This window comes from Neofelis nebulosa, chromosome 17 (assembly GCF_028018385.1).
Source record: "Neofelis nebulosa isolate mNeoNeb1 chromosome 17, mNeoNeb1.pri, whole genome shotgun sequence".
NCBI lineage: Eukaryota > Metazoa > Chordata > Mammalia > Carnivora > Felidae > Neofelis > Neofelis nebulosa.
This window is the reverse complement of record NC_080798.1, coordinates 52,944,623-52,968,755: the sequence shown is the minus strand read 5'-3', so window position 1 is coordinate 52,968,755 and position 24,133 is coordinate 52,944,623. Positions and strand designations below refer to the sequence as shown.

At 48.5% G+C, this 24,133-nt stretch overlaps 1 long non-coding RNA gene across 1 annotated transcript; it reads right to left on the bottom strand.

The window, feature by feature from the left end:
• Positions 1 to 5,526: 5,526 nt before the first annotated feature.
• Positions 5,527 to 9,555, bottom strand: LOC131499376 (uncharacterized). The gene is made up of 2 exons (XR_009255838.1): positions 7,578 to 9,555; positions 5,527 to 6,314 (listed from the first exon to the last, which is right to left on the bottom strand). It is a non-coding gene; the product is annotated as an uncharacterized LOC131499376 (long non-coding RNA).
• Positions 9,556 to 24,133: the final 14,578 nt, after the last annotated feature.

The following is a 24,133-nucleotide window of genomic DNA, read 5'->3' as shown; positions in this document are numbered from 1 at the left end:
GGCAGGGGGTCTGCAACGCAGGTATGTCCCACCTAATCCAACACAGTACTTAAGTGTTAACTCTCCGGTAAATTGGTTGTTGTTTTTCCTCCTTGCCACCCCCCCCCCCCGCCCCCGCTCCAGCCCTGCACTTTCCAAGGACCCGAGGCTCTTGATGAAAAGGGAGGAATAATCCTTTCTTTGGTGTCTGCCATCAAGATCTATTTGGTAACCCACTCCTCTAATGCCGCCTGCGCAGAGAAATAATTTCAGCTCCCCGTTAATTTGAGTATTGAACTGAAATTCTGCAGCTGCTTGCTGCCAAGCCTGAAAGCAGAAATTAATTTCAATGACCCAGGCGAGTGGAGGGGAGCTCTGTCAGGTAATTAGTCTTTGTCTTTTGCTACTCAGGGTCTATCACCGTGCTAATCCGTACATAAACCCAGGCTTTCCCCGAGTCGCTGGCAATCTGCGGGGCCGTTTGACTACCTCTTGCTTAGGTTCACTGAGAGAGCCTGGGCATCTGCGGTGAAATGGATGAAGGCTCCCTTTCATGTTTTCCCTTCTTCCTTCTACCTATTTAGGGCCCTGCAGAATTCATGCAGCTGATTTACATGTTCTTTTCCTGTTTGATCGAGTCTGCCGTTGATTAAGTGGAACTTGGGGTGGGAGACGGGAGGGGGGGAAGGTTTCCCACTCCGGCAGCGTTCTGACTTTGCCGGTTTATTAATGAAAGAGGCACCAATATTGATAGCCCTGACGCTTCAAGTGCCACAATTATGGGGTATGTCCTTCCAGGCTTCTAATTAAGAAGGAGCCTCTTCTACCCTGGAGGGGCTGTATTGTCATATTTGCATTGGATTCTGGCTTGGGTGGGGGGCTCCCCTGCCTTTTCTTTTAGGAAAATCTCCCAGGGGAACCCTAGACCTGAGAAAAATAAACACAGGTATGGAAAGCTTTGTTCTCTGTGGGGGCCATTTCGAAATCCAAGGAAAAGAATGATTTCTGGAGGAGGTACCTGTTCACAAAATACAGCCTACCTTCCTTCCATCCCTCTCCCAAACTTCTCTGGGCTTCGTGCTTTTCATGTTTTAAATCCTGAAGGAATTGGGTCGGGTGGTTTAAAAAATTAAATAGTTACGATCACTTTTTTTGAGGACTTGGAGAGGACTTTACATCTGCTAGTGAAGTTCACCCTTAGAGCAACTGTGTGGGTAGGTTTCAGCGGTTCCATTTCACAGATGAGAAAACTAATGTTCAGCCAAGAGAAGGTGTGCAGCTCGTGGCTCTTTCTGACCCAAAGTCCCTCTTTCCTTCCACTCCATGCATGGAACAGTCAAAAGCCCACAGGGCCAGCCTGCATGCCAGAATTCTGGCCCAGAGCAGCTGGCCTGCGGTGGTACTAGGATATTTCAAGAGAACTGGGAAATCTGGACTTTTATGTGAATTCCTCCTTAAATATTGGTAATTCATTTGTTAATGAAGCCTGCATTTGTGTGCAGATTCAGAGACCCTCTATGTGCCTTAGAATCAAGATAGATGTTTAACCCTGTCTTTATTTTTTATTATTATTATCATTATTATTATTATTATTATTCTGAACACCTCATCCATATGAAAATGACCCAGCTTTGTTTGCTGGCTTTGCCTTTGTCACTCTCAGGTCTGGGTGGTCCCAGGCTCCGGAAATGCCCCAGCACAATGCCAAATTTAAAATGGTAACATCGGGCACCTGGGTGGCTCAGTCTGGTAAGCATCTGACTTTGGCTCAGGTCATGATCTCATGGTTCATGGGTTTGAGCCCTGCGTCAGGCTCTGTGCTGAGGGCTCAGAGCCTGGAGCCTGCTTCAGATTCATATTCATTCTCTCTCTCTTTCTCTCTCTCTCTCTCTCTCTCTCTCTCTCTCAAAAATAAATAAACATTTAAAAAATGAAACAGTGGCCCCCAAATGACTTCTTCCTAGTCCTTCCAGGGTTAACCTCAGACCCTCGCTCTCCCTTTTTAGTGGGTCTTGTGCCTTGCACGGGCCAGTTGCAGAGACATCAAGCAGGTGCATCTGGAGTCCGGTGGCGGGAGGCACTGCCCAGTCCCACCTCTCCTGCAGAGTCCTCTTGAACTCACCCTGGGGTTACTCCCAAGTCAGTAAGGAACCCTGCTGTGTGACCTCGGGCACCTGATCACCTGCAGAAGCATCCTGTGTGCCTTGACACCCAATGCAGCCAGACTACACAGGCTTACGGTTCTGAGTTTTTTCCCCCTTTTTATTTTATTGTCCAAAACAGAACAACGGCGACCGAGCACTGGACAGCAAGCCAGTCTTTCGGCCTCAGTCTTCCTACCTCGAAAGTGGCCTCCATATACCTCCCTCATTGCCTGTCAGGAAATTTTAAAAGGAAAGCAGAGCTGACACTCAGTAGGCCTTCAGGACATCAGGCTCCCACCGCCAGCTCCCAGACATCTTAATCCTCTTGCTTCAGACTCAAATTGTTCACGTTTTATTCCTCACAGTTTTTTTTCTTTCCTTTTATTTGTTTTTTACATGCTTAGGACTGAAGACTGGGAATGGGAAAAAACAAAACAAAACAAACCCTGAATCTTCATAGGAGCTACAACTGTGAAATCGAATCATTCCTCATTTTAGGATGAATTCCTAGGAATGACAATATTCCCTCCCAAAGGGAAGAGAAAGACAGAGAGGGAGAGAGGGAGAGTGATTCAGTAACAGAAAAGCTCTAATGTTCTAATGTATCTCATTGGAACCAGAAGTGTTCCATCCTGCCTCTGACCCCCTTCTGTCCCTTCCGGCCTGCTGCTGGGGGGGTGCACTGAGGAAAAGTCAGAAGCATTAGGCAGGCCAAGCCTTTCCAGTGCTGTTTGCACAGAGGCAAAAAAAAAAAAAAAAAAGGTGGTGGAGGGCTTGCTGGGCAGGGGAAGGAAAGCAGAGCCAAGGAGGAGGGGGAGGGACAGGGAATAAGAAGGGACAACCAACTAGGAGAGAGGGTTAAAAATGGAACCGCAGACCCCTGTGCCTGCCCCTGGGGTTCAGATCCTGACTCTTCCCCGGGGCTACTTAGGACACTTAGACAAATCACTCACCCCTCCAAGCTTTGGTCGGGTTATCTGTAAAATGGGAGGGTCATAGTACCTTCGTGGTTTGTTTTTTTTTTTTAAATTGTCTTGTGCAAAACGCTGTGGGTAGTGCCTGGTGTGACACAGCTAGTCCAGCAGCTGCACTGGAGTGGACCAGGAGGTATGGAGATCCGGGAGAGAGGCAGCTTCGTGAAGCATGCACGCATCCCGGGGGGGTGGGGGGGGAATCGAACACTGCAGAGAGACAGGTGAGTGGGTTGAAAGTGACTCCCTGTCCACTGGTGGAACCAGGCATGGAGACCTTTCCTCCTCTTGGAGAAAGGAAAGGGCCTGCAAGGAAGTAGTCTTCCATGTACCCTGCACTTCACGGGTGCTGATACCGCCTACAGAGGTCCCCAATGAGCTCCCGCGGGATGGGAGATGGGGGCGAACACTGCAGCAGGCCCTGGGCCAGGAGAACATTACCCAGGCCACATATGCCCTACCACTACCAACAGCTCCATGTAACATCTCCCCCGCCGCTCACTTCTAAGGTCCTTACGTTTCTTTTAGATAGAAGAGACAGGGCACCTACTATGTATTTAGTTCTGTGCCATTTACCAAGGGACCCCCAGAAGAACAGCGTCTGTAGCCCCCTTTCCTCATTTCTTTGTTCTGAGGATGGCCTCAGGGACTAAGGGAGTGCAACATGGTAGAAAGTTCCAGAAAAATCTGATTTCAAATGCCAAGTGGGCGACTGAGGAGTGACGTGACTATGGCCCATCTGCTTGAACTGTTACAAGCCTCATCGGTAACAAGGGGGCAGGAATACTTATCACAGGATTAGGGAGCACATGTTGAAAATGGAAGAGGTGCGCTGGGTGTTTGAGGCGTGCTATTTATTTTTTTATTTTTGCAGGTTCCTCGATGTGCTCTAGATGGCCAGGTACCGGGGAGGCTGGACCATCGGTTTGCCTCAAGCGGGCACAGGCGCCTGTCAGGAATTGGGCAGGCAAGTTCAAACCACACCAGCCTCTTCGCTAACATAAGGAATTCTCCCCAGTACAGAGGCCCTCAGACTGGTCTTATGAATTCTTTAAGCAATGAAGCTCATGCCGCCCCAGGAAGAAGTTATCCGAAAGGGCCAGCCAAATTAACTGGAGGTTGAATACTTCTTGAACCTCTTCCAGAAACAAAACACACAACTCCAGGGAAGGTGGGGGGACTCCTCTCTATTTTCACTTCCCTAGCTAAGCTGCCTATTTTTGTTCGCATGCCTCGGTAATTGAGCACTTACCTTTCAGACCCTCTTAGAATTCCAGAAACTGGAGGCTAAAAAAATCCATTAATTTAAATTTTTAAAAGTTCCCATGGAGCAAGAGAAAAGGGGGTCATTACTAGGAAGCGAAAGGACTGAGCGTGGTGGGGGAGGAGAGCAGTCACTCGATTTTCTATCAGGAAAAAAATAACACACTGCAAAACCTCATTAAGCCAGTATCGGCTTATTCAAAAGAGCTTATCATTTGCAGCAACTATTCCCCAATCAACTGGATGCCTCTATTGTAATCTCCTTTAATGCTGAAAGTCTGATAATTAAATATATTAATATATCAGAGAGGCTGGGCTTGGTTCATTGGGTGGCACGGGCATTTTGCGGTGATGCCCCTCCAAAGCGTCCAGCAAAGCAATCTGTGCGTGGTAGGTATTCCATACCCCTTCGCTTCCTTTCCCTGCATTTTGCATTATCAAAGCTTTCATCTGGCCTATAATATGTCTAGTCCTTATCAAGAATAACATGTTTCCATTTTAATATACTACCTTTTATTAAACTGGAGCCACAAACTCTTAATAGCAAGGGCCTGTTCGGGGCACTCTAATCACCACTGGCGAGCAGATACCCCTCTGAGGAAAACACGGGCAGTGTTCAATGGCAGGGATGGGGGCCGTCCGTCCACCTTCATGGCAGCAGAATGAGTTACGGGATCGTATTATCGATGCAATGAGGCCGGGCTCCCTCTGCACTTCACTTCCACAGCAGACCTCTGAGCCCAGAACAGCAAGAGGCACTTTCCTCTGTGACCTGGTTTCCAAAGTGTTCCACCCCCCCACCCCCAGTAAGTGGCCACCACTGATGTCAGCACAGGAAGGCCTACTTCTGAGATTTTTTTTTTTTTGTAACTGAAGTGTAACTGACACACAATAGCCTTTTAGTTTCAAGAGTACATCACAGTGATTTGGTATTTTTATACATTACTAAGCGATCCCCACGATAAGCCTAGTTATCTGTCACCAAAGTTATTACGACATTGTTGACTATATTCTCTGGGTTTTACAATACATCCTCATGACATATTCATTTTGTAACTGGAAAATCCTCTTATCCTATTTCACCCACCCCCCGAAACCCGCTTCCTTCTGGTAACCAACGGTCTGTTCTATGTATCTATGAGACCCCCTTATTTTGTCTGTTCTATTTGTTTTTGTCTTATATATTCCAGATCGAAGTGAAATCACACAGAATTTATCTTTGTCTGTGACATATTTTTCTTAGCATCACAGCCACGAGGTCCATCCGTGTTGCTGCAAATAGCAAGACTGTATTCTTTTTTAATGGCTGCGTAATATTCCATTGTGCACGAACACCAACCCCATCTTTATCTGTTCAGGTATTGATCGACACTGACGTAGCACCCGTATCTTGGCTACTGTAACTAATGTGCCACTGTACACAGGGATGTGTAGATCTCTTTAAATTGGTGTCTTCTCTTTCTTCAGATAAATGCCCAGAAATGCAACTGCTGGATCATAACGTGGTTCTACTTTTCATTTTTTTTGAGGAACCTCCACTGTGTTTTCCATTGTAGTCACACCAGTTTATATTCCCATCAGCAATGCGTGAGGGTTCCTTTTTTCTCTTCATCCTCACCAAAACTTATTATTTCTTGACATTTCTTGGTCATTTTTGCTAACAGCTGATCTGACAGGTATGCGGTGATATTTCATTGAGGTTTCGGTCCAACTCCGGAGTTCTGTGAGTATCTGCCACTCACAGATTTTTCCCAAGGTGGACACCCAGGCTCGGGGCAAATCAAAACCTCGTGCTTTTCATGATGATGGCGAGGCCAGCAATGGTGACCGTGATGACGATGTGAATGGCACTGATGACAATGAGGTGAACGGCGATGCTGTGAGTGTGCACCGTAGGAGCATCCTCTGCATCTGATCCTCGCAACGCTCTGAGGAAGAGCTCGGTACCACCCCCATTCTGTAGATGGAAACACCGAGGCTCACAGAGGATAAGTGAATTGCCCAAGATGCCCAGAAAGTAAATGGCCCAGCCAGGACATGGGCGCAGGTGGGCAACGTCGAGTTCTGCCTTAGCTAACATTACCTTGGTGTCTTAATCTCCTCAAGTGCGGTAAGAAAACACCCCAGCTTGAACAACAGACATGTATATCGCACGGCTCTAGAGGCTCAGAAGTCTAAGATCCAGGCACCGGCAGATTCAGTGTCTGGCGAGAGCTCTCTGCTGGGCTTGCCCACAGTGCCTCAGGCTCTGTCCTCACATGGCCCTTCCTCAGGGCACGCGCGCAAAGAGAGACGGCCATATCTCTGCCCTCCGCTTCTGATAAGGGCGCTAATCCCCTCCCAAGGGTCCCGCTCTCGTGACCTCATCTAAACCGAATCACCCCCCAAAGGCCCCACCTCCAAATACTATCACGTTGGTAAGGGCTTCAACATAGGAATGTGGGGGGACACGTTCAGTCCCTAACAACCCACTTCAAGCAACTGTGCCTCCCCTGCTGTCTGGGTGGAAATAGCACCTCAGAACCCCTGCCCTTCCTCCCAGATGAGCCGTCCCCAAGGTCCGTAGGATCTAGTCAGGCAGCGTGGCCAAGATCTAAGCCCCCAGCCATCCTTCCTTGGGCCTCCTGGATGACCGATTAAAGGAGCAGCCAGGCGTCCTTCCAACAGGCAAAACACCCGAGACTTAGACTGAAAGGGTTTCGCGCATCTCATCCCAGCCCAGAGCTGGACACCGGCTGGCCCTGCATCGGGCAACCTTCCACCACAGACACTGGGGGGCCAAGGCGTGGCTCGGGCATCGGACACAGCTAGATGTGAAATCTAATGATACTGGGCAAAGTGGGCAGCTGGGAAACGGATGCCGCAGGGGTGCAGCCAGGGTTGTGCGTCCACCTCAAGGGAGGTCACGGCACAGAGTCTGGTTCCGTGTGCCGTACAAGCTCGGTACGTGTCCACAACGTTACAGGCCTTCTTCCTCCCCAGGCTTGTGCACAAGTTCAGCACTTGCCCCAACCTCCTACACACACATACACACACCCTGTCGCTCTCTCTCACATACACACTCCCTCACGTAAACACTCTCATACACTTACATATGCACTCTCACTCACACTCATTTGCACATACTCACACACTCATCGTCAATCACATGCACACACAGTCTCTCACACTCATACATATGCAAACACACACACGCACACACACGCACGCACGTCCTGACCTAGTTCGGAGCCTCTGGGCCACTGGCTCTCAGCCTGATTCTGTTGAATGGTGTTTGCAGGGAGGCCCCATCCTGGCCACCCGACGTCCCTAGAACTGTAACGCTTCCTGTGGCTCTCCCAACCAAACAGCGTTGCCGGTGCCCGAGTAAGTGAATGAGATACCAAAAGGACAAGTTACGCATCCGTCAAATACATAAAAGGCAGAAGCACCTTATTGCCAAATGTGGGTATTTCAACATCCACTTGTAACAAGATACTTGTTAGACACTAAACCAGCCGCCAGTTCTCAGCTGACAACAATTTATGGTTTTCCTGTTCCCCTGGGCACTCGTGTTTTAAGGTAAAAGTCTCAGAAGAATGAACTCTGCTGGCGGAAGTGTTCTTCCGAGCATCTATAGATACGGGGGGAAGCAGGCGTGTGGTGCAGGAGACCACGGCGAGCCCACCAGCCGCACCTGCTCTGCGGTGCCCCGGCAGGTGAGGCAAAAGCGTGGTGTAGCCGCTGTGGTTAGCTGCCACTGTGAGTGAGGGCTTGGACCTGTGGGTCGCCAGGGGGCAGCTCCGAAAAGGACACGCGGCCCTTTGGAGGGCTGAGCCGGCATCGTCCCGGACACAGAAAAACCTAGACAACCCTGCCCCCTGCCCCCGCTCCCCTTGCTGATCTACATCCGCTCCCCTGGCTGACCTACATGTGAGTGGAACGTGAAACGGGCGTCTGCCCGCATATGACGTGCTCTGGAGCACAGGCTAGGCCGTGGCGCACCTCATGTCCTGCAGAGTCCTCTCTATGCACCACACGTGAGATAAGGAAGAAAGAGAGGCCGGCCAGCTAACGTCCCCCTGCACAGCGGAGCAGAAAAGCAAGCAGGAGGCAGCAGAGATGACTTTCTTGAGAAGGACTCATGGCGACCAGTTGATGGCAAGCAGGGGACTTCGCAGTGGCACCGCGGAGCCAGGGGCCTGTCTGCCTGTGCGCTCGTCAGAAACCTGCATGAGGAGAGGCTGCAGGCCCTGTCCCTGCGTGTGTTCTAGAGGAAGGACCCGAACAGAGTCCTGAACTCGTGGTTCCCTTTTAAAGGCACACCAAGTGCATGGCTGCTTGGTAGAAAGGGCAGGATTGCGGGGAAGATGAGGCTTTGAGATCCAGGAGCCCTGACTTCCAACTCCTGACTAACGGGGTGACCTCCTCCTGGTCACTCCAGATCCCCACGTCTTTGTCTGTAAGACCACGAGAACAGGGGCGCCCGGGGGCCTCGGTAGGTTACATGTCCGACTTCGGCTCAGTTCGTGATCTCACAGCTCGAGAGTTCAAGCCCCGCGTTGGGCTCCATGCTGACAGCTCAGGGCCTGGAGCCTAGTCAAATTCTCTCTCTGCCCCTTCCCCATTCACATTCTGTCTCTGGCTCTGGCTCTGTCTCTCTCTCAAAAAGAATAAACACTAAAAATCAAAAGACAATGACAACAAATGCTAGGTCCTTCTTCCACGTGGCCCCTCTCTCCCTTACACTCAGGGGCCATTAGGCCAAAATGTAAGGAAGGGGGTGTGCAGTGTATTCCAGCTGCTGTAACAACATACCAGACACTGGGTGGCTTAAATTCACCCAAACGCCATTTCTCACAGCTCTGGATTCTGGAAGTTCCAAAACGGAGTGCCAGAGAGGTCCTGTGAGCGAGGGGCCTCTTCCTGCTCCAGGGCCAGAGCCTTTTCTCTGTCCTCACACGCTGGAGGAGCTCTCTGGAGCCCGTTTTATAAGGCAAGAGTCCCACTGAGGAGAGCTCCACCCTCACGAATTCAGCGCCCCGCCCCCCCCCAAGGTCCCACCTTCTAATACCAGCATCTTTGGGAGGTGGGATTTCCACATAAGAATTCTGGGGAAATAGTCACACAGACCCTCTGGGGAGGGTCTTCTGGTGGTAGGTGGAGGGTACTGTAAGGGTTAGATCGCCATCTCCCCCATTTTCCCCCTCCCTTTCTTGGTCTCCACACCCCCTCCCCCCAGCCCACGACATCTGCAGCAACAGGAGTGAGAGCATCTGAAGGAAAGGACTTAGGGTGGAGGCAGCTGACCAGCTCAATAATGGCTGCCAGTGCTCAGAACATGCCCACCTACTATGTACCAAATAGGATGCTAAGTGCTTTCGTGAATGGTATCATTTATTCCTCACTTCCCTTCAAAAAATCCTACAAAGAACAGACAGGTATTGACCTCACCGTACAGAGCAGAAAACATAGCTTAGAAAGATGAAGTCACTTTCCAAGTTCTTGAAAGTACGATCCAGCTGAGCCCTGGGAAGTCAGAAAGAAGAGTTTATTCGTTAAGTAGGAGGGAAAGACTACTCCAGGCAGAGCGAAGAGCTTGTGTCAAGGCCCTGTGGCAGGAGTTGGGGGGGGCTGCTGGCAGCCTCCAGGGGGAAGGGGAGTGGGGTGAGAGGAGGTGGCAGGGAGTGGCAGGTACGTGAAGGACCTGGTAAGGATTGCGGGTTTTGTCCTAAGGGATATGAAGGGCCGGGGGGGCGGGGGGGTTGGTGACACAGGGAGTGGGAAAATGGGATTTCTGTTTTAGAGAAATGACTCCAGTGTCTGCCTGAAGAAGAGATTTCAACAGAGGCAGGAGGGGAGGCAAGGTGCCAGCCAGAAATCGTGCTGACAATCCGGCTAATGGCCGAGATTCAGAATTCACCCACCACTGCCAGCGAGGGTGGTGCAGGAAACAGAACAAGGCCAAACCTCAGTAGTGTTTTCTGTACCCTATCCCTTGAGGAGAGAAAAAAAAGACCAAAAAAAAAAAAAAAAAAAAAAAAGACCCAAGCGAAAATTCTTCCTGTTTTTAGAGTCTTCTAAATGGCGTAAGAATCCCGATGGGAAAGTCCAACGTGGAAAAACAAGCAGAAGTACCCTTTGGAAAGTTTTAATTTTGTTTTAACTTTGCTAAATCTACTTACATTCACATTTTGAAATATGCATGCATGATAAAGCACTGCAGTTGTGGTCTATTGGGTTAAAAATCTGCTTCTTGGAACGGGTTCAAGGGAATACTTATACAAAAGACCTCAGAATGGAAAGTAGATAAAATAGAATGGAAACATCCCCTAAATATGCAAGATAAATGCGCAGTGAGGAGGAAACTGGAACCATCATGAAATGGGAGGTTCAAAACAGCTGGCCTTTTAGTCCCTCATGGAACGTGCTGGAAGGGAAGTGTCTGGCCAGTTCTCGGCATCGACATTCACACCTTTCCAAGGTGTCTCCTCTTCTGTTCAGAATTCAGTTGAAACCAAGAAATTAACACTCAACTTAAGGCAGTGAAATTCCATTCTAGCATATGCTACTCGCAAAGCATGGGGTGATCATGGTGTTTATTTTGCAAAGTTCCATACAAAGAGAGCTAAAAAAAAATTTTCTGGAATAAATCCACCAACAAGCATTTCTGTGCTTATTCTCTGTAATTATCCTTGTATGGGGACGCATACAAAAGAGGAAGAAAATATGGTTCTTATCCTTAAGGAGTTGGCAATCCACTTCGGAGGGTACTCCTCGACTCCTGGCGTGTGTAGGAATCACCTAGGGAACCTGACAGAAACACAGGTCTGCCCACTGGATCTCACACTGCCCCCCAACTCCCAGTGCATAAGAATATCCACACAGGGACTGGAATTTGCATTTGAAGCAAACCAAAGGACTTCTGATAGGGGCTGGGATTTAGAGCCAGTGAAGTGAAAAGAAGGAAAAGCTCCAGGAAGCATTAGTACCACAGAACCCAACTAGAGGGAGAGATCCCGGTGCCTGTCCAGCCACACTTGTCTCCAAAGCTGCATCCCATCGACGGCAGCCATACCAGATGTTTAAGCATCCAGCCTTTGCTTTCCCGGCCCCAACAAAGGGCACGGATCCTTTGTGTAGAGGTTCATTCCACTGTAGGACAACACTTGACTGTCCTCTACTGAGCCTTGCAAAAGCAGGTGTTTCTTGTATCTTCCTCAGAATCAACACATTCCGGTTCCCTCAAACCCTCTCCTAATGCCCTGGTCCCAAAGCCCCCGTCACTCCTGTCACTCTACCAAGGACCAATTCCAGTCTGCCATTAGTGTTCTTATCAAGTGATACCCAACACGGAAAATGAGATTCCAGATGTGGTTTGACCAATGCCAAGTCCAAAGACCAACTGACCAATGCCAATGCCTCTCTTGATCTGGAAATTTGTCATTTGTACAGCTGCCCAAGGGTGCATTGCTGTTGTCAAAGCCTGACATGCTGAAATCACTATCTTCTCTCTCTTGCACCTTCTATTCATCTAGTAACCTTTTCAGAAATGAAAGACAGTTAATGCCACTCATGTTGTTGCTTAGTGGTCCTGAGATTCTTAGCTAAAATTTCAGAAATTATGTATTTAATGAGTTGTTGCGGCATTTTCACAGGGATTAACATCCAAGTTATTTCTTTCTTTTCTCCTCACCCTCGCCCCACACACTCATTCTCATTCTTCTTTTTATCAGCTCAGGTCCACCTCTTTCCTCTTGCTCCTCTCCTTTTCTCCATGATTTCAACATGATTTCCAACAGACACACCTGAGGCCTGGTGGGTGACTTCTTTTTACTCAAGGACTCCCAGTATCCTAGAACTTCAGGATTTGAAGGAAGCCTTGGAGACCAACCGAGGCAAACCCTTCAATGTGGAGGTGCAGAGGGGCAGAGGTCACATTGAGACGCCCAAGTTGGGGCCGGGCCAGGATCAGGACCCAGACCTTCTCCCTGGCTGAGCATTTTTGACATCCTGTCCTTTTTGGGAATTGGAGGCTGAGCTGTGTGGCCGGGGCATGGGTGAGGGGGAAGGCTCGACGGCCCATCCGCTCCATCTGCTGGGAGAGGTATGGTGGGAAATGCACTAAGAGAGACAGTGGTCTCTCCGGTCCCTGAATTGGGTAAAATGTTAAACGAGAGCAAGAACTCACCCACCCCCCTCACTGCTCAAATGAGATTTCTCTTAAGAGTAGAAACAATGCCGCTGAGATCCCAGACATCCCAGTAGCATGCTGCCCTTTGTGTGTGTGTGTGTGGGGGGGGGGGGGGGACGGGGGAGGGGGAGGGACACAAACAAAACAAAAAAGGAAATGAAAACAGAAACAAAAACAGAAGCGCACCTTACAACGACGGCGGGGTACCAAAGGGGCACAGGAGCCAACTGACAGAGCTCCTGATGGCCAGGCCTGGAATAACACGAGCAAGGAGACCAACATAGTCGTGCTGGATTATAACCCGAAGCAGAGAATAAATATCCATGAGCCTGCACGGCTGTAAATAAATGACTGAATAAATAAATAACTGGGGGAGAAGGGACAGATCTCCCATGCAAAAGAATTCCAAATAGTTTATGTAGATGCTGTGCCCGCAAAGAGTGGGAACATAAATCCCTACTCCTATAGTGTGAGCTGCACACAGCAGCCTCCTTCCAAAAGGAAGAGTGTGGGATGGACAGGAAAAGAGTAACCGTATCCGGGAGAAAGGGGACGGATCCTGCTTAGGCCAGGTGAAGAAGGTCTAATAGAGATCATTCACCTTAACATATGTGACAATATGTGACCCTGATGACGTGATAAGAAGGACACTGTACCCTGAGGTCTTCTCTTCCAAAACCCAAGTCTAAGCATGGAAAAAAAACCCATTAAGACAAAGTTGAATATTGGGACATCGTACATAATCCTGGACCGGCATTCCTCACAACTGCCCATGTCACCAAGGACAAGGGACGTTAGAGACACTACTGCTGTCTGAGGAGTCCAAGGACACATTAATAACTAAATGTAATGTAGGACCCTGGATGGGATTCTGGAGCAGAAAGAAGTCACTAGGTAAAAACTAAGGAAATGTGTATAAACTGTGGGCTTGAGTGAATAAGAATATATTGATATTATTCAACTGTAATAAATGTACCTGATTTTGTAAGATGTTAATAATAAGAGAAGCTGGGTGTGAGGTATGCGGGAAGTCCGTTCTAGTGTCTCAGTCTTTGTATAAATCTAAAACTGATCAAGAAACAAAGCCTATTTTTTTAAAAAAAGTCTGTTTTAAAAGTGTGTGTGTATATACACACACACATGCAAGCATGCACACACTATGTGAAAGAACAGCATACAGAAAAGCATGTGACCTTCTCGAAGTGCGTTGGGGGTTGCTTGGGTAGGGACATACTCTGATACAATGAAGGGGGGCATGTAAGCCCTAAGTGGACAGGCCCCAGGGACTCCTGGCCTACAGGGAGGTGACAGCTAGAAGAGACGTGGAGAAGGGCACAGAGCATGGGGCATCCCGGTCACCCCTGTCTCCCCAGAAAACCCAGGTGTCAGTGGCTCCACCAGCATGGTTCATGATCCATCAATGCTTCAGAGACCAGAAGTGGGAGCCAAGGCTTTGGGCCACTTGGGACCCACAACCTGTGAGAGGCAGCCAAGCAAAGGGGGAGAGGGGTGTCCTAGAATCACAGCAAGAACACCTCCTCCAAAAGACAGGCTCTCGTTCCAGTGACAGAGGCTGGAACTCTGGGTTGGCCAGGCCATCAGCCAGGTTTGCAACGGGGCCATGATATTCTCACCTTGCAGATTCAATGAAAACGGCTTTGGACACGTACCCTGGAGGTGAGCACCATCCTTCATAACCATGCCAGCATTCAAAACTGTGTTCATAAGATCCCGCTCCTTTAGGCAAATGAATTCAAGCCCGAAATCGTAAGGGGAATAATACTTTCCCGTTCAGCATTGTGCCTTTCTGCAATAAATAATTTCTAGTCAGGGTGCTAGAGAATTCTAAATGATAGACATATTATGTTCATGAAAGACAACTTTAAGAAAAATCTTTCTGCAATAAAAGTGAGGGCTTTCCCCCCTGCTTGGCATCCCAGCTTGCCATAGAAATGAGTGATTTTCTGAATTTCTGCCAAGTTAGATGGTTCAGCATGCTATTAGATTAGTCTGTTTATACAGAAACAGCCCAAAATAGGAAACACACAGAAGCTATTAAAGATATTGTCCTGTGAGGGAAAGAAGTGAATGGTTTTCTTACTGCAAGTGGGAAGTAAGATATAAGTCAGTATTAATGTGATAAAGAAGTTAATGCGTTCTAAAGCAAACCACTGGGTTCTTCATCTTGTTTCAGAGGTGACAATAAAAGGAACACACAGACGATTATTTAGGGTTGGGTGAGCAGGGAAGGTAGGGAACACTTCGCACAGCCCAACCGGACCTGCCAGTTAGAAATATATCCCTTTTAGAAACTGATGCTGGGGCACTGGGGGAGTTTTCAAAGGGAAAGATGGTTGGTGGCCAGAAAAAAAAAAAAAAAAAAAGACAACTAAATAAATATATAAATAAAACAGGGTTTCAGAAATTCCAAAGTGAAATTCCAATTTCACTTCTGCCCTTGGGTTGCTCTGTAAACTAATGGAAATCATATGACCTACAAGGTCAATGTGATTCAAGACGGAGGACTCATATTGCGCTCTACCTGTGAGATGCTGTGGATTGTTACTTTCCTCATCTATAAAGTAAGTGGACAGTGTGACCTATACCTTGAAGTCACCGTGTCTCTCCTCGGTAAGTCACAAGATGACCTATGGAGGAAAGACGGGGCCACATTCCGGCCACGTGAGCTGCTCCCGACAACATTTTAGGATAGACAATATGGGTCTCTGTCTCTGTAGGTAAAAGTATGTCTGAAGTGCTCAAAGAAAGCCTGGCGCTGTATTATTTTCCTCTTACTTTACAGATGAAAATCGTGAAGAAATGGGGCTTACAAAATGCATGTTTTTTATGGGGTCACTATCTTCCTGGCTGTCCTCTGAGTTCTGTTGAGTAACTTAGAACTTGCTGTGCAGAATAGGAAAGAATGAAGTTTGCACTATTTATATTGCTTTCCCGCTGCTGTGTAACAAATTACCACAAATTCAGTGGCTGAAAGCAACCTACATTATTATCTTACAGTTTTCATGGGTCAAGAGTACGGTCATGGCTTATGGGTTGGGCTGTGGTCTCATCAGAGACTTATCAGGGGAATTTCAATCACCTTTAAGCTCCCAAAGATTGGCGGTAGAACTAATTTCTTCCAGCCTGTAGGAGTGATAATCTCCATTTTCTTGTGGTATATTCTGGACCAATCCAGAAGATTCCTGCAGTTCCTTGTCACATTGCCCACTCCATAGCTCCTCTCACCACATGGCATCTTACTTCCTGAAAGCCATCAATGGAGACTCTGGCTTCAGACCCTCTTTAAAGGGCTTTCATCTGATTAATCCAGGCCCACCCAGGATGATAACCTTTCTGATTAACCTCGCACCAACTGATCTGGGACCTTACTTATATCTGCAGGATCCCTTCACCTTGCAATGTGATGTAGCCTAATCGATGAAGTGACATCCCATCATGTTTTCCATATTCTATTGGTTAGAAGTCCGTTTCTCCACACACTCAAGGGGAGGATATCACAAGGGAGTGGATACCAGGAAGTGGGAATCAGTGGGGCCACCTAAGGATCCACCTGCCAAGTAGAGGAAGAAAACACAGGGCTTCACGTCTAAACAAAGTTTCATCATAGTAGGGTCAGAATGACTTCATTTATGGGGCACCTGGGTGGCTCAGTCGGTGGAGCCTCCGGCCTCACCTCAGGTCATTATCTCACTGTTCATGGATTCAAGCCCTATGTCAGGCTCTGGGCCCACAGCTCAGCTTGGAGCCCAGGGCCTGCTTCAGATTCTGTGTCTCCCTCTCTCCCCCCACCCTCCACTGTCTCTCTCTCACTGTCTCTGTCTCTCTCTCTCTCTCAAAAGTAAATAATAAAACATTAAAAAAATAATTATTTCTTTTATGAGTGAGCATTTAGAATTTTGGAGGGTGGAGAGAATCAAGATAGAACCCTGTATTTATTACAAATAATCACATTTTCTCAAGGTTTTGCTAGAATAATGGGTTTCTAGGTATTATGTAATAAAATAAATGTATGCTTAAAATGTACAGTCAAGGGACGCCTGGGTGGCTTAGTTGGTTAAGCGTCCGACTTTGGCTCAGGTCATGATCTCATGGTCCGTGAGTTTGAGCCCCGCGTCGGGCTCCGTGCTGACAGCCCAGAGCCTGGAGCCCGTTTCAGATTCTGTGTCTCCCTCTCTCTCTGCCCCTCCCCTGTTCATGCTCTGTCTCTCTCTGCCTCAAAAATGAATAAACGTTAAAAAAAAAAAAAACGTACAGTCAAAACTTGGCAACTGACGACCGGGTAACCAAAATCCTCTTTCTATCAGGGCGACAATAAACCTGGGCATCAAGGAGCACCAAAGCACCAGGAAAAGCCAAGGCAGGCTCAAAGGCAGCTGTGTCTAGCTGCCTGAAAGACTAGAACAACACGACGTTTGCCGAGGACAATGAATGATCGAATGTGATAAGCTGGCCAATAAAAGCCAGGTTCTGAGGCTTCTAGACACAAGGAAAGAATAAGCGATACCAAGAGAGAAAGACACATTGAGAGGAAAGAGTTGGGGGTGGGTGAGGTTGGAGAAGAGGGAGGGAGTGAAGCAAATTTCATACCGGGAGGGACTGGCTGGCGGGGGAGGGGGAGGGGGCAGGAGCCAACGTAGCTCCCGGTTAACTGAAAAGTTCAGTTAACCAAAATGACATATCAGTTAAGTAAGATTCCACGAGGCTTGGCAGCCTGATTCTGGCCATTAACTGTAATGTTTTCGGAATCCTCGCACTTGCACAGGTGTGAGTTGAAACCATCTGGTTTCTGTGCTCTACCCCACCTATTAAAGCCCAGCATCTTCAAAAGATAAATTGTGCACCATGGGGGTGAGGGAGGGACAGGAGGCGCAAGGCTTTACCACATGCCTTGCCTTCACCAGAGAGAGCCTTTAAAGAACCTTAGAATAGGATTGTTTTATTTTGAAATTGTGATGGAAAGTATAATAAAATAAAACAAAATAAAATATAGTAATATGCTTTCATACACAGAAATACCACCTGGGCAAATAAATTGCTCAGAAACAAAATCCCAAAGAAATAAATGCAATGTGTGGTGACCCAGACATGATAAATGAAGGAAGAAATAAACTGAGGTTGGCGGGGGGGGGGGGGGGGGGGTGGAGCTGGAATCCATATCCAGAACCATGTCTTTACAGTTGTGATGTTTATAAATTTGACACCTTTGCAAGGAGAGCTCACTCAAGATTATTTCTATGCAAATATGCGTCTTGCCAACCCAAGAGCACGAAGGAAAGATAAAAAAACTCCCAAATATATTTCTTGAAAATCAATTCGTGTGCAGTACAAGTGTATCAAGGAGATGCAGGTACACTGGTAAATATTAAAATGTTGTGTCGTGTGGGAGTTTGTCCGAGGACAAGCATCCCGGATACAGGGGACAGGAAACTGTTCCACTCTGCCCAGGGTTGAGTGTCTGTCTAGCCTGGAGAGAACGTGGCATCTCTGTCACTGTTACAGCCACTTTCTTCCTTCCAGGGACAAAGCGGGAACCCTGATTGTCCCAAGCTCCCCGGTACCTTGTGGTGGATAGAGAAAGTTCGAAAGAAGGTTGCACAGGGCAAACTTGTTGAACACAGAGCACCCCACCTGACCGGACTGCCGCCAGAGGGCTTCCAGTCCAGGCAAGCAGCAGGTTCCTCAGAGAAGGTCTCGGCCTGTCCTCTTTAGCCCCTTAACAACGATCCCCCGGTAAATACCTAATTAAACCAGCCTGTCATTTACTGGTTAGGAACCTTGCTTCCAGAAAGGCAAAGGCGTCTTTTCCTTATATATCCTTTGTACACATCCTTTATTACACATCCTTTCCTTATTAGCTCGTAAGTGTACTGCCTCGATCGGCTGTGTGTCTAACCCTGTCCTAGGTATTCTATATTCATTATCATCTGGAGATTGTCTCGCCTCATTTGAAAGAAGAGGACGCCGAAGTGAGAGACCAATTTGTGTCCTCAGTGTCCCGTGGTTAATTAAGAACAGAGCTGGGTCTAAAGGAATCCAGATAGAGATAAGGTGTGTATGTTTTTGTGGGGCTTTCTTGTCTTTTTACTGTGACCATCATCTTCCTTTGTTTTTACAGTTACAAACTGTGTACAACTGAGGTTAGAAACTGTGCAGCAGTAGAGGCTGGAAGGGGACCCGAGAGGTCCAGTGGGGTTCTGGAATCATCCTATTAATGTGGGTGCTCATTACACGCACATGTCAGTTTGGGTAAATTCACTGAAGTATAGACAAAGTGCGTGCCCTTTCCTGCTTATACTTGACTAAAAAAAGGTGGGGCACCTGGGTGTCTCAGTCAGCTAAGGGTCCAACTCTTGATCTTGGCTCAGGTCATGATCTCATGGGCTGAGATCTCAGGGCTCATCGAGCCCTGTGTTGGGCCACGCTCAGTGTGGAGCCTGCTTAAGATTCTCTCCCCCTGCCCCTCCCCCGCTGGAGCTGGCGCTTTCTCTCCTTCCCTCTCTCAAAAATAAAAATCAAAAGGTTGAGGAACCTGCCCCACAGGGACAGTGGTCTGAGTAAGGTCTCTGTTGCACACTCCTCTTACTTGGGGAAGAAACTGATGGGCACATCCGAGGCGCCAGTGAAAAGCTGGTCACCTCAGTGTATTGGACCATGGGGCAATGCGTGTCACAGTGCTGTGGCTCCCGGCCGTCTCCTCTCCTCTTGGTCCTATCTTTCAGGGGTAGGAGGCGCTCTCATGAGTCATTATACACATTACAAAGATTAAAGCGATGCTGGCTTTGTTCCCTGATACTGTCCAAGAAGAGGCCTGTTAGGAGCTGAATCCTGTTCCCTCCAAAACTGCCATGTTGAAGTCCTAACCCCCTAGTCCCTCAGGATGTGACCGTATTTGGAAACAGAACCTTTAAAAAGGTGTTTAGGGTAACATGAGGCCAGTAGGATGGGCCCTAATCCGACTGCTGTCCTTACAAGACAAGGAGATCAGGACACAGACGCACACAGGGGGAGGACCCTGTGAGGACATGGGAAGAGGAGAGAGGACTGTGCACCAAGGAGACAAGCCTCACAGGAAGGCAACCCTACCGGCACCTTGACTTTAGACTTCCAGCCTCCAGAACCACGAGACAACGTCTGTTATCTAAGCCTCTGGGGCTGCAGTGCTTTGTTCCGGCCACCCTGCGACTCCTTCAGCGTCCAAAGCGACAATGGCTCCAGGGCCGACTGAGTTCGGGAGTCTCTAAGAGCAAGGGTTCTGGAGTCAGGAACACTGGGACCTGAGTTCCTGCCCTGTGGCCTGGGGCCAGTCAGCTCTCACTTCCATCATAGGCAAAGTGTGGTCAGTAACAACCTCACAGGCTTGTCGTGAAAACCTCATCGGATAACGCAAGGCGGTGCGGAAGGCCATGGGGGGCCCGCAGATGGGGCTCAAGAAATATTAGCTGTTAGCATTGTTGATAAAATGAACATCAAAAAACCCTTCCTGACTCGTTATCAGTTTCTTGTAACCATGTGTATCGTGCAAACGAAATGGTGCTACAGAAAGGTCAGTTAATACTGTGATGGATAGACACGCAGCAATGGAGCGACGAAGATTCATCCCGCCGTTCCGACAGGCACGTCCCAAGTCCCTGGGATACCGGGACACGGCGAGGATGGCCCAGGGGACGAGGAGCCCAACACGGTGCGGAGGGGACGGGACGCGCACACGGGAGTCCTGGAACCTGGCAGGATGGGGTGGGAGCCGCGGGGGAAGTGCACGCGCCACAGGAGCTCAGGTGTGGGCAGGGCGCTCGTTCCAGCCTGGGGGGACTGGGGACACATCTGAGGGATTCTCACCCTCGCCCGCCCTCGGGGCACAAGCCCGGAGAAAGCGAGGGAGCCTCTTCACGCGGCTGCTCACGTGCGCCACCTGTGTTCACACCGAGTCCCTGCACGGAGCTGGGCCGGTGAGGGGATCCCGGGCACGCAGTAAGGAGGCGCATTACCACTTTCTACAACTGACTTGACCAGTGAGCTCGGAGACTTGAACAAAATGACCAGACTTATCTGGCAGGGCTGCACAGACCATCGCTGGGCTGTCTCTTCTCAGACTGTGTCTGCTATCTTAAATTTGTCCCTTGCTGAAGAAACAAAAAACGAACAAGCATCCTACTTACTTACATAACGGCAACAAAAAAATGGCAAAGAAAAAAAAGCTGGGTGCGTGTGAGTGCACACACACGCACTGGCACATGCACACGCACCCAGAGAAAGCAGGGAACCCCTGCCACCGGTACCTTTGTGAGACCAGCGGGTTCATGAGTCACAAGGTGGAGGATTCTAGCCAAGGGAAGGGGAAGCTGACTAATGTTCTAAGTCGGTTTCTACTGACTTCCTAAGGCATTATTTCTTGCCTCCTTCCTCAGTTCCTCTCAACACACGCTTGTGAGCCTACCATGCACCAAGTCCTGGGACGTGGAGACAAGGGCAGAGGCATCCCCTGACCCAGAGGATCCGGGGTCTAGAGCAGTGCCCGGAGCTCCTACTGGCACCTTCTAGAGTGGCCACGCCTTGTCAAACAACAGGGATGGTATATAAGCAATGGAGAGTATGGACCATGTTTCCATAATGTCATAAACCCAGCCTCCAATCTTCCAAACATGGTAGAAATCTCAACATTTAAATTTAACTGGGATCCCTAAGCTTACAAAAATGATTTTACAACTAGAATCACACAGGAGAGGCCCCAAACTCAGAACACGCTCCCTATTTCTGAAACGTCAATGCATTAACCTCGCCTTACTGCAAGACTAGGGCAACACCGTGGACGACGCCCAGCCCAGAACTAGGGCTTATTAAACACGTGGTGACCGATTAAACAAAGCATTGCAAAGAGCTATGGAAAAGGAAAAGTTAAGAATGCATTTAAAAGAGAACTATGCCAATATTTCTGGGGTGTACGTAAAATACTTCAAGGCAGTGACGGTTGTTGGTACCCCAACTCTGCCTCACTCAGCCTCAGTGTCGAGAAGGGGTGGTCCCACACTAGACTAAGGTGATGGGGAACGGGGGATCCGTTTGCCACGCACCCTGCACCCTTTGGCACAAAGACATACATACTTTCCTGAAGCCAACAGGCTGGCACTGACAAATGTCGGGTCAGGTCCCCGGGGTCACTTCAGGAATGATGCGGAAAGGTGCGCAGCAGGCCCCACAGATCCAAAAATAAGGTGGCTCTGTGACTGCCCGGGGAGCCTGCCACTTCCACACCAGCCGGGTTACAGGGGATGCCTCACAGGCCCCAGCCTGAAAGGCAGCAATCTGGATTCAAAGCAAAAGGTGGGGTGAATATGTGACAAGCGTGATTTTCCTAATAACAAAACAATACCCATATAAGCAAGTCATCACATTCAACTCTATTCCTGCTGCTTATGCATTAACCCACAATGTGAAAGGTGGAAAGGACCCTGTGAAACCCAAAAGTTCTTTCCATTACTGTTTGGTTTAAAAAAAAAAAGTCATCTAGAGTGGACTCTCAATTATTCACCTTACACAGTGTGAATACCCATTCATGTTGATGTAGAGATTTTCATATGTTTAATTACAAGGTGTTTACTGTGTTTAACTACAAGGTTCAACCACATTTTTTTTGTAAACAGCCAGGTGATAAATATTTTAGACTTTGTGTGCATATGGCCTCTGAATTTTCAACTCTGCCACTGGAGCTGAAAGCATGGACGATGTGTAAACAAGTGGGTGTAGCTGTGTACCAATAAAACTTTATTCATGAAAATAATCCTTAGGCCGGATTTAGCCACGGGCTGTAAGTTTGCTAACCTGTGTCATACATAGAATGTGAAGCGTATCGCATTTCTGAAATGTGAAAAATTCTGAAACCCATCTGGCCTCAGAGGTTTCAGACAAAGGGCTGGGATCCTGTGGTTCCAATTATGGGAAGTGCTCTCTGCAGGAAAGTGCTGCACAACGAGCTGGGACTCTCCTCCAATCAGTGCTTGGCCAGTCACCCTAAGTACTTTTTGGTCATCTGCCGTAATACTCAAACGGCAACAATAGCAGTGATTTCCACTTTAATCTGGAATCCAGGTGTGTGGACCTGAGTGCAGAACACCTGCTTGGGGTCAAATTCCAGAGGATAACTTGCAAGCAGGTTTTTCAGGGAGAGAAGGATGGTGCACGCCCCTTGCAAAAGGATAGGAAATTAAGAGGACAACAATTTTCCCAAAGTGAGGTTTCCCAGATGACCCTCACAGACATCCATCTGTTTTCATGTGGAGCCCTTAGAACAGGGGAGCACTCAAACAGCTCCAGGGTCCAGATGACCAAGTGTGACATAGCTTGGGGACATCGTACATACTCCCCAAGGCTGCAGGAAACACGCCGGGGTTTAGGTGCCCTGAGGTTTCTGGAAGAGTGATTCCCGCTCTAGCCTCTGAGGGTGTGGCAGTACCGGGAGCATACGGAGTGAGGCCTTGGACAAAAACGTAAGTTTGGTCAAGGGTGCTGGGGACCAGCACTGGGGGTGGTCCCGGTGAGGTGGCCTCACGTGTCTTTGTGGACAGTGGAGAGAGGGAAGGCCTCAGAGAGAGAAGCTGAGGATACAGCCCATGAGTCCTTGAAGAGCAGTGTCTCCAAGAGCCAACTGTCAGGGAACCCTGAAGTAGTCGGGGGGGTTGTGACAAGAACAGAGGCTATAGATTCATGAGAAGGGGCCATAAGGCAGTGAAATGCAGGCTTGGTAGGGACGCCATGACTCACGGAAGAAATGAGACACACTAATATCTGTTAATGTTGGAGTACTTATGCTACCCCGAGGACTGTGCTGAGTGCCTTAGAGGTAGGTGGTGGTTCTAATACTCACAACAACCCTGCAAGGTAATGACCACAATCTGCATCTCACAGGTAAAAAAGCTAAAATAAAGTTATGTGCCCAGGGCCACCTGTTCTACACCTTTGCTGGGATCACTCTTGGAACACAGTCCTCCCAAACCAATCCCATGTGATCACCAGGTAACAATAAGCAAGGTCTGGCCCACGAACAGTGGTTGACGCATGTTTTCTGATTTCCGTCCGCATCTACCAAGAGCGTAAAGAATTATAAAGCATATGCTGGTGCTTTTCTGGGTTCTTGAGAAGTCTAAGTCTTCAGTAAATGTATGTGGGACCCCCTTGACCCCACCTGGGTTGCCCTGTATGACTGTTCTCAGTTATGTGCTGCCTTTCTTGTACGAGCCCATCGACGTAGGGCTCGGATGTGTGAGTTGCTTTGGCCGATAGGATGATGGAACAACGCCATGCCCCTTCCCATTTGGAAACGCCAAGAACCCTTGTGGTTTGACCATTGTCCTTTCTCTCTCCCATGATAATGGCACGTTTCCAGTGCAGACCCTTCCCTCTAGCTGTTTCCTAGGATGAAGACAGTACTGGAATAGAGCCACAGCTGGCCCACAGACAAGGGGCGATAATTGAAAAACTAAGTGCGGGCTGCTCGACTACTGAGATTTGGGACTGTTTGTTCTACATAAAAGCTGACTAATACAGCATTCAACTCATTTTGACACAAAATGCTGTATACCCCTCGATTG